Genomic DNA, 10,869 nt, shown 5'->3' on the forward strand with positions numbered 1-10,869 from the left:
CTATTAGAGAAAGTTCCTACTGTATAAAATTCTCCCCTGTAAGTTTTAATAACTATTCTTTTTTGCTACATTCGAGCATTTTGCACAAGAAAATCTTTTTATGTCACAGACTTGTGTATTTCCATAGAATAAGGCTACTTTCTTAAACGGTTAGAAAAGTTTTGCATAGAACAGTGTTATTCATACGAGAGGATACTCTAATGTACTTACTCTATTGATCATGTGCGTGATTAGTTCGAAAAACTGCTGAGCAATGCCAATGGCAGGCCTAATAAATTATTTTAGATCAATTTAGACCAATTGATAGTTCTTTCAGGCAATTAAATAAAAAAAAAAGTTTTTCCAACTGAAAGTAAGGAGCGACATTAAAACTGAAAAAGAACAGAAATTATTCGGTATATGAAAGGGGCTGTTCCCTCCTCAGCGCCCCACTCTTTACGCTAAAGTTTTTTACTGTTTTAAAAAGTAGAGTTGCGAGAAAGAGAACTTGAAAAAAAACTTAAGCGTAAAGAGCTAGGTGTTGAGGAGGGAACAGCCCCTTTCATATACGGAATAATTTCTGTTCTTTTTAAGTTTTAATGTCGCTCCTTACTTTCAGTTGGAAAAACTTTTTTTTTTATTTAATTGCCTGAAGAGGGGAAAACCCCTTTCATTCACGGAATAGTTTCTGTTCGTTTTAAGTTTTCTTAAAACTTAACCTTACTTGCAGTTAAAAAAAAATGTTTGTTAATTTAATTCGGAATGTTTTTGCATTAATACATGTTTTGACATGGATACTTTTAAAAAAAGGGGTGGGGGCGGCCTAGTTGCCCTCCAATTGTGGTTACTTAAAAATACAACTAGAACTGTTTTTTTTCGAACGTTTTTATTAGTAATAACATACGCAACTTGCGAATTAACTAAATTAACGAACTTCTATTTTGGTATATTTTTATTACGTATATGAGGAGGCTCACCCAATCTTCAATACCTTTGTCTTAACACTAAAGCTCGAATTTCATCCCAATTCTTGAATAATAACCCCTGAATCACAAAGACCTCGATATAAATAGTAGAAAATACTAAAAATACTTTAAAGAGCAAGTTATTGTGGAGGAGACGAACCCCCTTATATACATAATATTTTCTGTTCGTTTTAAGTTTTAATGCTGCTCCTTAATTCCAGCCGAAAACATTTTTTTTTATCTATTTTTACCTTATTTTTTTAATAATGCTAGAAAATCCTGCCACCCCTCTCTCTTAATGGAAATTTTATTCCCTCATGATACATTCTTCCTTGGAAAGATCCGACCCACCCCAACCCCACTGTGAAAAATTCCCCTGAAAAGACGGCTGTACCCTTTGCAATAACAATTACTATATGTAAACAATCGTCAAAGTTTGTAACTTGCAGCCTCTCCCCCCTGGGCCTGTGGGGGATTGAGTCGTTCCCAAAGACATAGTTATTAGGTTTTTGAATATGCTTAACAAAATGGCTATCTCAAAATTTTGACCCGTTGACTTTGTGAAACCAATGAGCGGTGAAGGGGGTCTAGGGGCACACGGTTCCATTCAATCTGTGTTCGTAGGCCTGCCACATCTTCGGCAAGACTTGTCAAAGAAATAGTAACAGGGAAACAAGTGCATTGCAACTGGCAAATGAATCACGGAGTTGAATGTGAGTCAATTGCAATTTCGTGTTTTGAAAGAAAAAAGGGCCAAGTTGTTCAAAGATCGAATGATTTTGGCCTTTTTGCTGATAAAGAAAGATGGTGGCTTGTTACTTCTCCTGACGGGATATGCGATTCTGGACTTGTTGAAGTTAAAACAATAACAAATATTCAAAAAGACAAAACAATAAAAGAAGCAGCACAAGGAAATTTAGTGAGTGGTTTTTTCCTTAGGTGGGATCCTGTTGAGAACCGTCTTCTACTCAAAAGGGAACACAAATATTATTACCAAATACAAGGTCAGCTCAATATCATAGACAAAGAAACTTGCTTTCTAATAGCCTTTGTTGACGAAAATGATCTTGAAATTGTCGAGGTCAAACGTGACATAGAATTTTGGAAAAAGATGTTGCCAAAACGGGACTACTTTTGGAAACATTGCTTACTGCCCGAGCTTATTGACTCAAGACTCGCACGAAATATGAACGTTTGTGAGCTTCCTGAGGTCATGAAGCTCAATCGAAAATGAAAGAAAAAAAAAAGATGATGTCTGTGAAAAAACGGAAAATTGACGAAATTTAATTCTTGTTTTATGTAAACTTTTGTTTACAGGACTTCTAAACAGACCAAAACATGGTCTTTTTTTCTTTAATTATCCCGAGAACTCTTTTTTTTCTGTCAATTTTGTACAGAGAAATTTTTTTTTTCTTTTCGTTATACAGTTACAGATCGCTTATAACGATTAACAAGAGCTAAGAGCTCATATGGCACTTGTGACGAGGTCGGAAGAGCCGAGAGCTCATATGGTACGAGGTCGGAAGAGCCAAGAGCTCATTTGGACGAGGTCGGAAGAGCCAAGAGCTCATTTGGCACTTGTGAGAAGGTCAGAACCTAAAGTTAAACTTTATAGCACAAGATCCTTCTAAATATCAAATTTCATTAAGATCTGGTCACCCTTTCGTAAGTTACAAATACCTCAATTTTCAAAATTACCTCCCCCCTCCCAATTCCACCAAAGAGAGCAGATCCGGTCCAGTTATGTCAGTCACGTATCTTAGACAGGTTTCTATTCTTCCCATCCAGTTTCATCCTGATCTCACCGCTTTAAGTATTTTCTAAGATTTCCGGTCCCCCCAACTGTCCCCCCCCCAATTACGTTTGATCCGGTTGAGATTTAAAATAAGATATCAGAGTTACGAGGTCCTTCTAAATATGAAGTTTCATGAAGATCCGATCACTCCTTCGTAAGTTAAAAATACGTTATTTTTCTTATTTTTCAGAATTACCCCCCCCCCCCCGCAATTGAGCGGATCCGTTCCAATTATGTAAATTACGTATGCAAGACTTTTGCTTATTTTTCCAACCAAGTTTCATCCCAATCCTTCCAATCTAAGGGTTTCCCATCATTTTAGGTCTCCCCACCCCAAACTTCCCCCAATGTCACCAGATCCGGTCAGGATTTAAAATAAGAGCTTTGAGCCACGATATCCTTCTAAAAATCAAATTTCATGGAGATCCAATCACCCATTCGTAAGTTAAAAATACCTCATTTTTTCTAATTTTTCAGAATTAACCCCCCCCCCCCCAACTACCCAAAAGAGAGCGGATCCGTTCCGTTTATGTCAATCATCTATCTAGGACTTGTGTTTATTTTTCCCACCATGTTTCATCCCGATCCCTCCACTCTAAGTGTTTTCCAAGTTTTAGGTTTCCCCCTCCCAACTCCCCGCCCCCATCACCAGATCCGGTCGGGATTTAAAATAAGAGCTCTAAGACACGATATCCTTCTAAACATCAAATTTCATTGAGATCCGATCACCCGTTCGTAAGTTGAAAATACCTCATTTTTCTAATTTTTAAGACTTACTCCCCCCCTCCCAACTACCCCAAAGAGAGCAAATAAGTTCCGATTATGTCAATCATGTATCTGGGACTTGCGCTTATTTTTCCCATCAAGTTTCATCCCGATCCCTCTACTCTAAGTGTTTTCCAAGATTTTAGGTTTCCCCCCTCCAACTCCCCCCAATGTCATCAGACCCAGTCGGGATTTAAAATAAGAGCTCTGAGACACAATATCATTCCAAACATCAAATTTCATTAAGATCCAATCACCCGCTCATAAGTTAAAAATACTTCATTTTTTCTATTTTTCCGAATTAACCGGCCCCTTCTCCCCCCCCCAGATGGTCAAATCGGGAAAACGACTATTTCTAATTTAATCTGGTCCGGTCCCTGATACGCTTGCCAAATTTCATCGTCCTAGCTTACCTGGAAGTGCCTAAAGTAGCAAAACCGGGACTTTAGGTTTTCCCCCTCCAACTCCCCCCAATGTCATCAGATCCGGTCGGGATTAAAAATAAGAGCTCTAAGACACAATATCATTCCAAACATCAAATTTCATTAAGATCCAAATACCCGCTGATAAGTTAAAAATACTTCATTTTTTCTATTTTTTGCGAATTAACCGGGCCCCCACTCCCCCCCAGATGGTCAAATCGGGAAAACGACTATTTCTAATTTAATCTGGTCCGGTCCCTGATACGCTTGCCAAATTTCATCGTCCTAGCTTACCTGGAAGTGCCTAAAGTAGCAAAACCGGGACCGACAGACAGACCGACAGACAGACCGACAGACAGACCGACAGACAGACCGACAGACCGACAGAATTGGCGACTGCTATATGTCACTTGGTTAATACCAAGTGCCATAAAAAACAGCAGATCCAGTTTTCCTTGTACATCTTCCCTTTCAGCTGCAAACCTTTCCCTTTGTATTCTAATCAAGTCATCAATTCCAGTCAATCTTTTGGATAGCCTTTCAATTATGAAACCCGCCGTGTATCCAAAATTATCTATTAGTTCTCTTAGTTCTATTATTTGATTTATATCTGTGAGTTTGTGTCTGTTAAGTATTTGTATCCCCACCCCCTCTTTTAACATTTATGAAATACAACAACAGTTGTTTCAACTTAAAGTAAAGAGCATCATCAAAACTCTAACAAACAGGAGTTATTATGTATATGGATGCCCCTGCTAAATACCTTACTCTTTACGCTAATGTTTTTCATAACTTTCGAAAGCTTTTGATTCTTAAGCCGCCCGTGTGCTTCAGAAGTAGATCAGGAATGGGGCAAGAAGTCAAACTTTAGATTAAAGAGCAAATTATGAAACAGGTAGCAACCCCCCTCATATACGTAATAGTTTCTATTATTTTTAAGTTTTAATTATGCTCCTTACTTTCAGTTGAAAAAAAAACTGTTTTTATATTTAATTTGTGATCGTTTAGATTGTACTTGTATTACAAGAAATAAATTTCTATGAAATTCTTTTAAAAGTAAACGAGATAATAAAAACCAAAAAAACAATAATTCTTATAGAAATAAGACATATGCTCTTTTGTTAACCTTGCTGATATGCTTATTTTATCTCGAGTATTAGGTACAGTCTATTTCTACCGATTCTTCTTATAATTATTCTGATTATAATTATATATATTTCTACACATTCGCCAGACTCTGTTTAACCCGGTTACATAAGAATGATATTGATCACTTCCCAATCTATGTACGAGTATTCATTAAAAAATAAAATTACATGTGGTAATTCAGTTATTTTGGGAACATTGCTTACTGCCCGAGCTTATTGGCTAAAGACTCGTACAAAATATGGACGTTCGTGAGCTTCCTGAGGTCATAGAAGCTCAATCGAAAATGAAAGCAAAAAAAAGATGATCTCTGTGAAAAAACAGAAAATTGACGAAACTTAATTTTTTGTTTTATGTACTTATGTTTACAGGACTTATAAACAGACCAAAACACGGTCTATTTTTTCTTTTATTATCCTAAGAACTATTCTTTTTTTTTCTGGCAGTTTTTACACTTCAGTTTTGTATCTGAAAGTTTTATCCCTTTCTTTTAAATTACGCCTAATAAAAACTAACTCACTTTTTTCTTTCCCTCGTCCTCTTGTTTTATTTATTGATATATTTTATTCAACGTTTATTATTAGTATTTGATTAGTATGTTTTTTTTTTGGGGGGGGGGGTATTGTACGGAGAAAAAATTCAGTTATTTTCGTTATACAACCACGGACCGCTTATAACGATTAAAAAGCGACAGTTACAGTGTTGCTCAGCTGCACAATTTTCTCTGCACATTTTCCCCAAGTGCAAACCTTTTTCTTTTTTATTCTAATCGTCATCAACTCCAATCAATCTTTTGCATAGCCTTTCAATTCTGAAACCCACTGTGGTTCCAAAAATTCTCTATTAGTTCTCTATTTTATTATTTTGTTTATATCTGTGAGTTTGTGTCTGATTAGTATTTATTACCCGGGGGGGTATTTAATGTTCATTAACTACAAAAACAGAATTTTCAAAGCAAATTATGAAGGAGGTAGCGAGCCCCCTGATATACGTAATAGTTTCTATTATTTTTAAGTTAATGATGTTTCTTACTTTCAGTTGAAAAAAAAATTTGTATTTAATTTGTGACCGTTTAGATTGTACTTATCACAAGAAATTATAAATTTCTATGAAATTCTTTTAGAGGTAAATAAAAACCAGAAAACAATAATTCTTATAGAAATAAAACATATGCTCTTTTTTTAACCCTGATGTTGTGTTAATTGTATCTCGAGTATTAGGTACAGGTAATTTCTGGGGATTCTTCTTATTTGTTTATTTTGGTATTCATATATAATTATAACCAGAAGAGTTTTATGTCTGCACGCTACTCTAACTCTAGTTAATTCTCCGGACTCTGTTTAACCCGGTTACATAAGAATGATATTAATCACTTCCCAATTTATGTTTGTGTATTCATTTGAAAAAAAATTACGTATGGTAATTTTACATTTGTGCTATAAGGGTTTAAATTTTTCTCGCGGTAAAGTTAATTGAGAAATGTTATTAATTAGTAGAATTCAGATAAGATGCTAGCAATAATTTGGTTAGTTTGATTATTGAGTCTATGTAGGTTGTCCATTTTACTTCTATTTTTACGCATCTGAAATGATAATTTTACACATTTGTTTGATCATTATCAAAGTTGTAATCAAATGTCATTCAGAAAATCTTTATTTTTGACATCCTCTCAACCCAGACAAGGACGACCTGCTTTCTGTGTAGCCCCACACGATTGACCAAAAAGGGAAATCTTAGGTAATCTGCCATCCTTCATCCGTAGAACGTGGCCTAGCCATCTCAATCTTTCTTTCATTATAGCCCTAGAAAGTGGGATTGAACTAGATTTTTCGTACAACCTACTGTTTGAAATACAGTCAGTCAGCCGGGTACCCAGAAAAATCCGTAGGCAATTTCTCTGGAGAATATCTAGTAAATTTTCATCTGCTTTTCGGAGCGCCCATGCTTCAGAGCCATATTTACAACTGTCATCACTGTAGCTTCCAATATTCTAATCTTGGTTTGCAGATTTATCTTTTTATTCTTCCAAACTTTTTTTTTAACTGTGAAAAAACACTCGAGCCTTAGCTATTGTACTTTTAACATCTTCACTGCTCCCCCTGCTATTTAATAGACATGAAAAATATTCCATGAGAGGGAGCAGGAATATTATACACTTTATATCAATTTCAGAAGAAAATTTGTATCTTTTTAACTTGTCTCCCAATAGTCATCGGTTCCAATTCTAACAGCCTTTTGATGTTTGTCTTATCAAAAGCCGTCGGGAAACGAACGTTTTCAACAATATCTATCCTTCCCTCTCTTTCTCTTATTGAATTATTATAATTTTTTACTTAATTCTTATTAGTGTTTTACGAGTATTCATATTCTTTCCCCTTTTCAGGACGTAAAGCCTTTATGGATTAGTGAATTATGTTGTGTTGATGATATTTGTAATTTTTTACTGGAAAATATATCTAATATTATTCTAAAATTTGAGAAATAGAAATAGAATCTTTTTTTGTTACTTTCCATTGGCCATTTAGTAAGCAAGAAAAGTCTGCCTATGAATACTGGAAGGGGGAGGGGAGTATTGGAACATATGTAAATTTCCGAGAAGAAATTGTAAGTTTAAGAGAGAAAAAAATCTCTTGCGGTTATTTATCTAAAGACCACTGACAACAATGAAAAAAAGTAACTTAAGTTTTTTTGTAGATTCTTTTTAGCATAAATTATAATCACATTAACCCGTCGGGTTCTTTTCCCGTCGGTAAAAATATAAAATTCACTTGTTATGTCTTTAGCTAAGCTTTAGCTACGAATGAATTTCATTGGTTGATTTAGACCCGCCTTACATTTTAACTTTGACCAATAAGGAAAATGGGGTGAAATTTTAAAAAGTTTGATCAGCACTTCCTAGCGGAATTTATTAGTCTTGTGCAAGAGGAATTAAATACCTTAATCGGTATTGTAGAGCACTGCCGGTCCAGAAAAAAAAAGTGTTTTGCAGTATCTTTCTACCGAAAGTAGGCATAATTTGCGTGTAATTTTGATGCCTGTAATACGCCTTCATTGTTATTATTTCGACAATAAAATGAGTTTTGTTAATCAATTATTTTCTTGAAGTCTCTTCCTTGAATAGGCACAAAACTGAAACTAAAACTTAAGTGGTAGATTTTGTCCTGAAAGTTAAGCGGAAAGGTGGAAAAGGGCGAGGAGAAGTGTACCCCAGGACACCCCCTCCCCAAATACAAGGGAAAATCAGCCCATATTGCTAAGTTTAAATTTTTTACTGATATCTGGTTTTTTATCTATTTTTAATCAGTAATAGTCATCAGTAATCAGTTTTTCCGAAAATTAGGCAGGAAAATTGACAGCAGTACAATTTTTCCAGAACTTTCTAAGAAAAGCAGTGTATGCTTTTATTTTTATCCTGTCTTTCAATTTTATGACCCTCTGGTTTACCGGACTTGAATTCAAAAACCGGGACAAAAGTATTTGTTTAATTTTTGGTTTTTATTCCATTCTTTTTAGAAAGTAGAAAGTCTGGATGCGTTTCAAAAATGGGAATGCTAGATTTAAAAATTGTTGCAGCCTCAGCAAAATGATATTTCCCAACACTGTTTTCTTTTAATTTAAGACCCTTTGCGTGACACCAGTAGTTTTTACTAGTGTTGGGTGATATTGAATTTTGACATCGGAATATCGATATAACGCACCACATATCGATATCAAATATTGGAACGTAAATATCAATATCAAAAACGATATCATTTCGTGTTTTTGTATCCACCGGTGAACATCCAGCAGAAAATATCCATAAAAGAAAATTATTTCGTAAATGGTCGAGAAGAAGAATAGTGTATTCAATCCATTAACTTATTTATGCTGATACGCAGCATGCAAAGCTGTATCCAGAAGCTGCCATAGCCTGTTCACAAATTAGGTTTACTGAGGACTCTCAAATGTTGCTCAGAACCTCCGAAAGCCTTGGCTAGATAAAGCACTTTTAGGCTTATATGCCTTGTTCAGATCACACTCGTCATGATTGTCACATACTTCAATTCGTGTTTCAAAAAATTATATTACCCCTGATGATCTTCCCCAAATTGAGAGTAAAAGAGCAATAGACATGGATTTGGCCTTTTCTGCAATCTATTTCAACAAATGCAAGTGCCATGATAGACCCGTGCAATCAAGCCGCTACAGAATCAAGCCAGTTTGTGGGGATTACGTGACGAATTTTCAGTAGTAGCAAAAGTTGCAAACCATTGCCGAAGATGATTATGAGGTAACAGCTGAATGTTGCTTAAAACTTCCCTAAATGTCTCACAATTGGTATCGGCCTATTTTTGGTTTCAGTGTGTACCTTACTACTGGAGTTGTCAACTCCTTTAAATTTTCAAACTGGTATATCTCATGAAGCAATTTTTCTACCAAAATATGGATGACATATGCTTTGACCATCTCATCAAGAGCCATCGACTGCCGTCGAAAAAAAAGCTATCTGTCTTAGTTAAAAAGTGGACTTTTTGCTGTAGGCCAAGTTTCTTAGCGTCATCACTTAGAAAGGAGCAAAGGATAAACTCTAATTTCTTTAGCAATGAGAGAACTTTTAAAGTTTTAGAGGCACAACCGATACCATTTTTTTACTACAATCCCAAGTGCGAAAAACCAAATGGTGAACCCAGCTGAAATCATAAACAGAAATGGGTAGAAACAGTAGATGGGAGTACTTTCGGTCCCCACTTTTTTGTTTCTGTAAATTTTTCTATTTATCACTCAAAGAAGATATATTGTCTGTGGGGCTGGGTAACTGCCGCATATATTTAACACTCATAGATTTTAGTCTATCTTCAATTTGAAACTGCTGCCTGCATGCTTACCTACTAGAACGGGGCTTTCCACTCGAAAGCAGAAACATGGTTTGATGAAACGAAAGCTTAACTGCATAACTTCAGATAGTTCTCTCTGACATAGGATATTAAACTCCACTTCACTTCATACTATAGCCTCTGGCTCAAGGACAAGTAAAAACTATCCTTTTTGGCCCTAGGCAATAGTTCTACGAAGTTTTAAAAATGCAAAGTCATATTCATCAATCCGGCCTAAGATCCGCACTTTCCGTAAAACCGCAGAGGTTAGACCCTTACCACTCTCCAGGACTAAGCTGAAATCGGGGTGCTAGGAAAAAAAACGACAAATCAAAGTGTTGCTTTCGCATCACAATTAAATAAAAAAAAAAATTCAACTAAAAGTAAGGAGCAATATCCAAAGTTAAAAAGAACCGAAATTGTCTCGCGTACGAGCAGTGGGCCCCTTTCCTCAATGCGTTGTTTTTTACGCTAATTGCATATTTTCCCCCAATTATTTAAGAAAAACTCCTGACAAAATAGCCATTTAAGTAGAGTGAGAAGATTTAGAAGATCCTGAGTCTGTGTAATTCCAAATCAGGGTTTTTGTAATAATCATTCATATAATGGAAGTTTTTTTGTATTTTATTCAAAATCTGGAAAACATTGCGTTAAAAACTCTTTATTTACAACTTTTGTTATTGATTTTAGCAAAACCTAAATTTAATCTGAACAAAAAAACTGATCCGAAATATCGAAATCGATTATAGATTGTTGAAAGTAAAAATATCGATATATCAGCCAACACTAGTGTTTACATTATTTGCTTTCTTGAGTTATTAAAGAGGCAAAAGTAAAGAATAATGTAATTTGTAAAAATTTTAACAATTTTCACCATTTCATGTGAGTATTACATATGCTTGCTGAAAAAAAAAATCATCAGAAGAGTTTTGATTTTGGATGTG

Source organism: Artemia franciscana, unplaced genomic scaffold (genome assembly GCF_032884065.1).
Source record: "Artemia franciscana unplaced genomic scaffold, ASM3288406v1 Scaffold_1708, whole genome shotgun sequence".
Lineage (NCBI taxonomy): Eukaryota > Metazoa > Arthropoda > Branchiopoda > Anostraca > Artemiidae > Artemia > Artemia franciscana.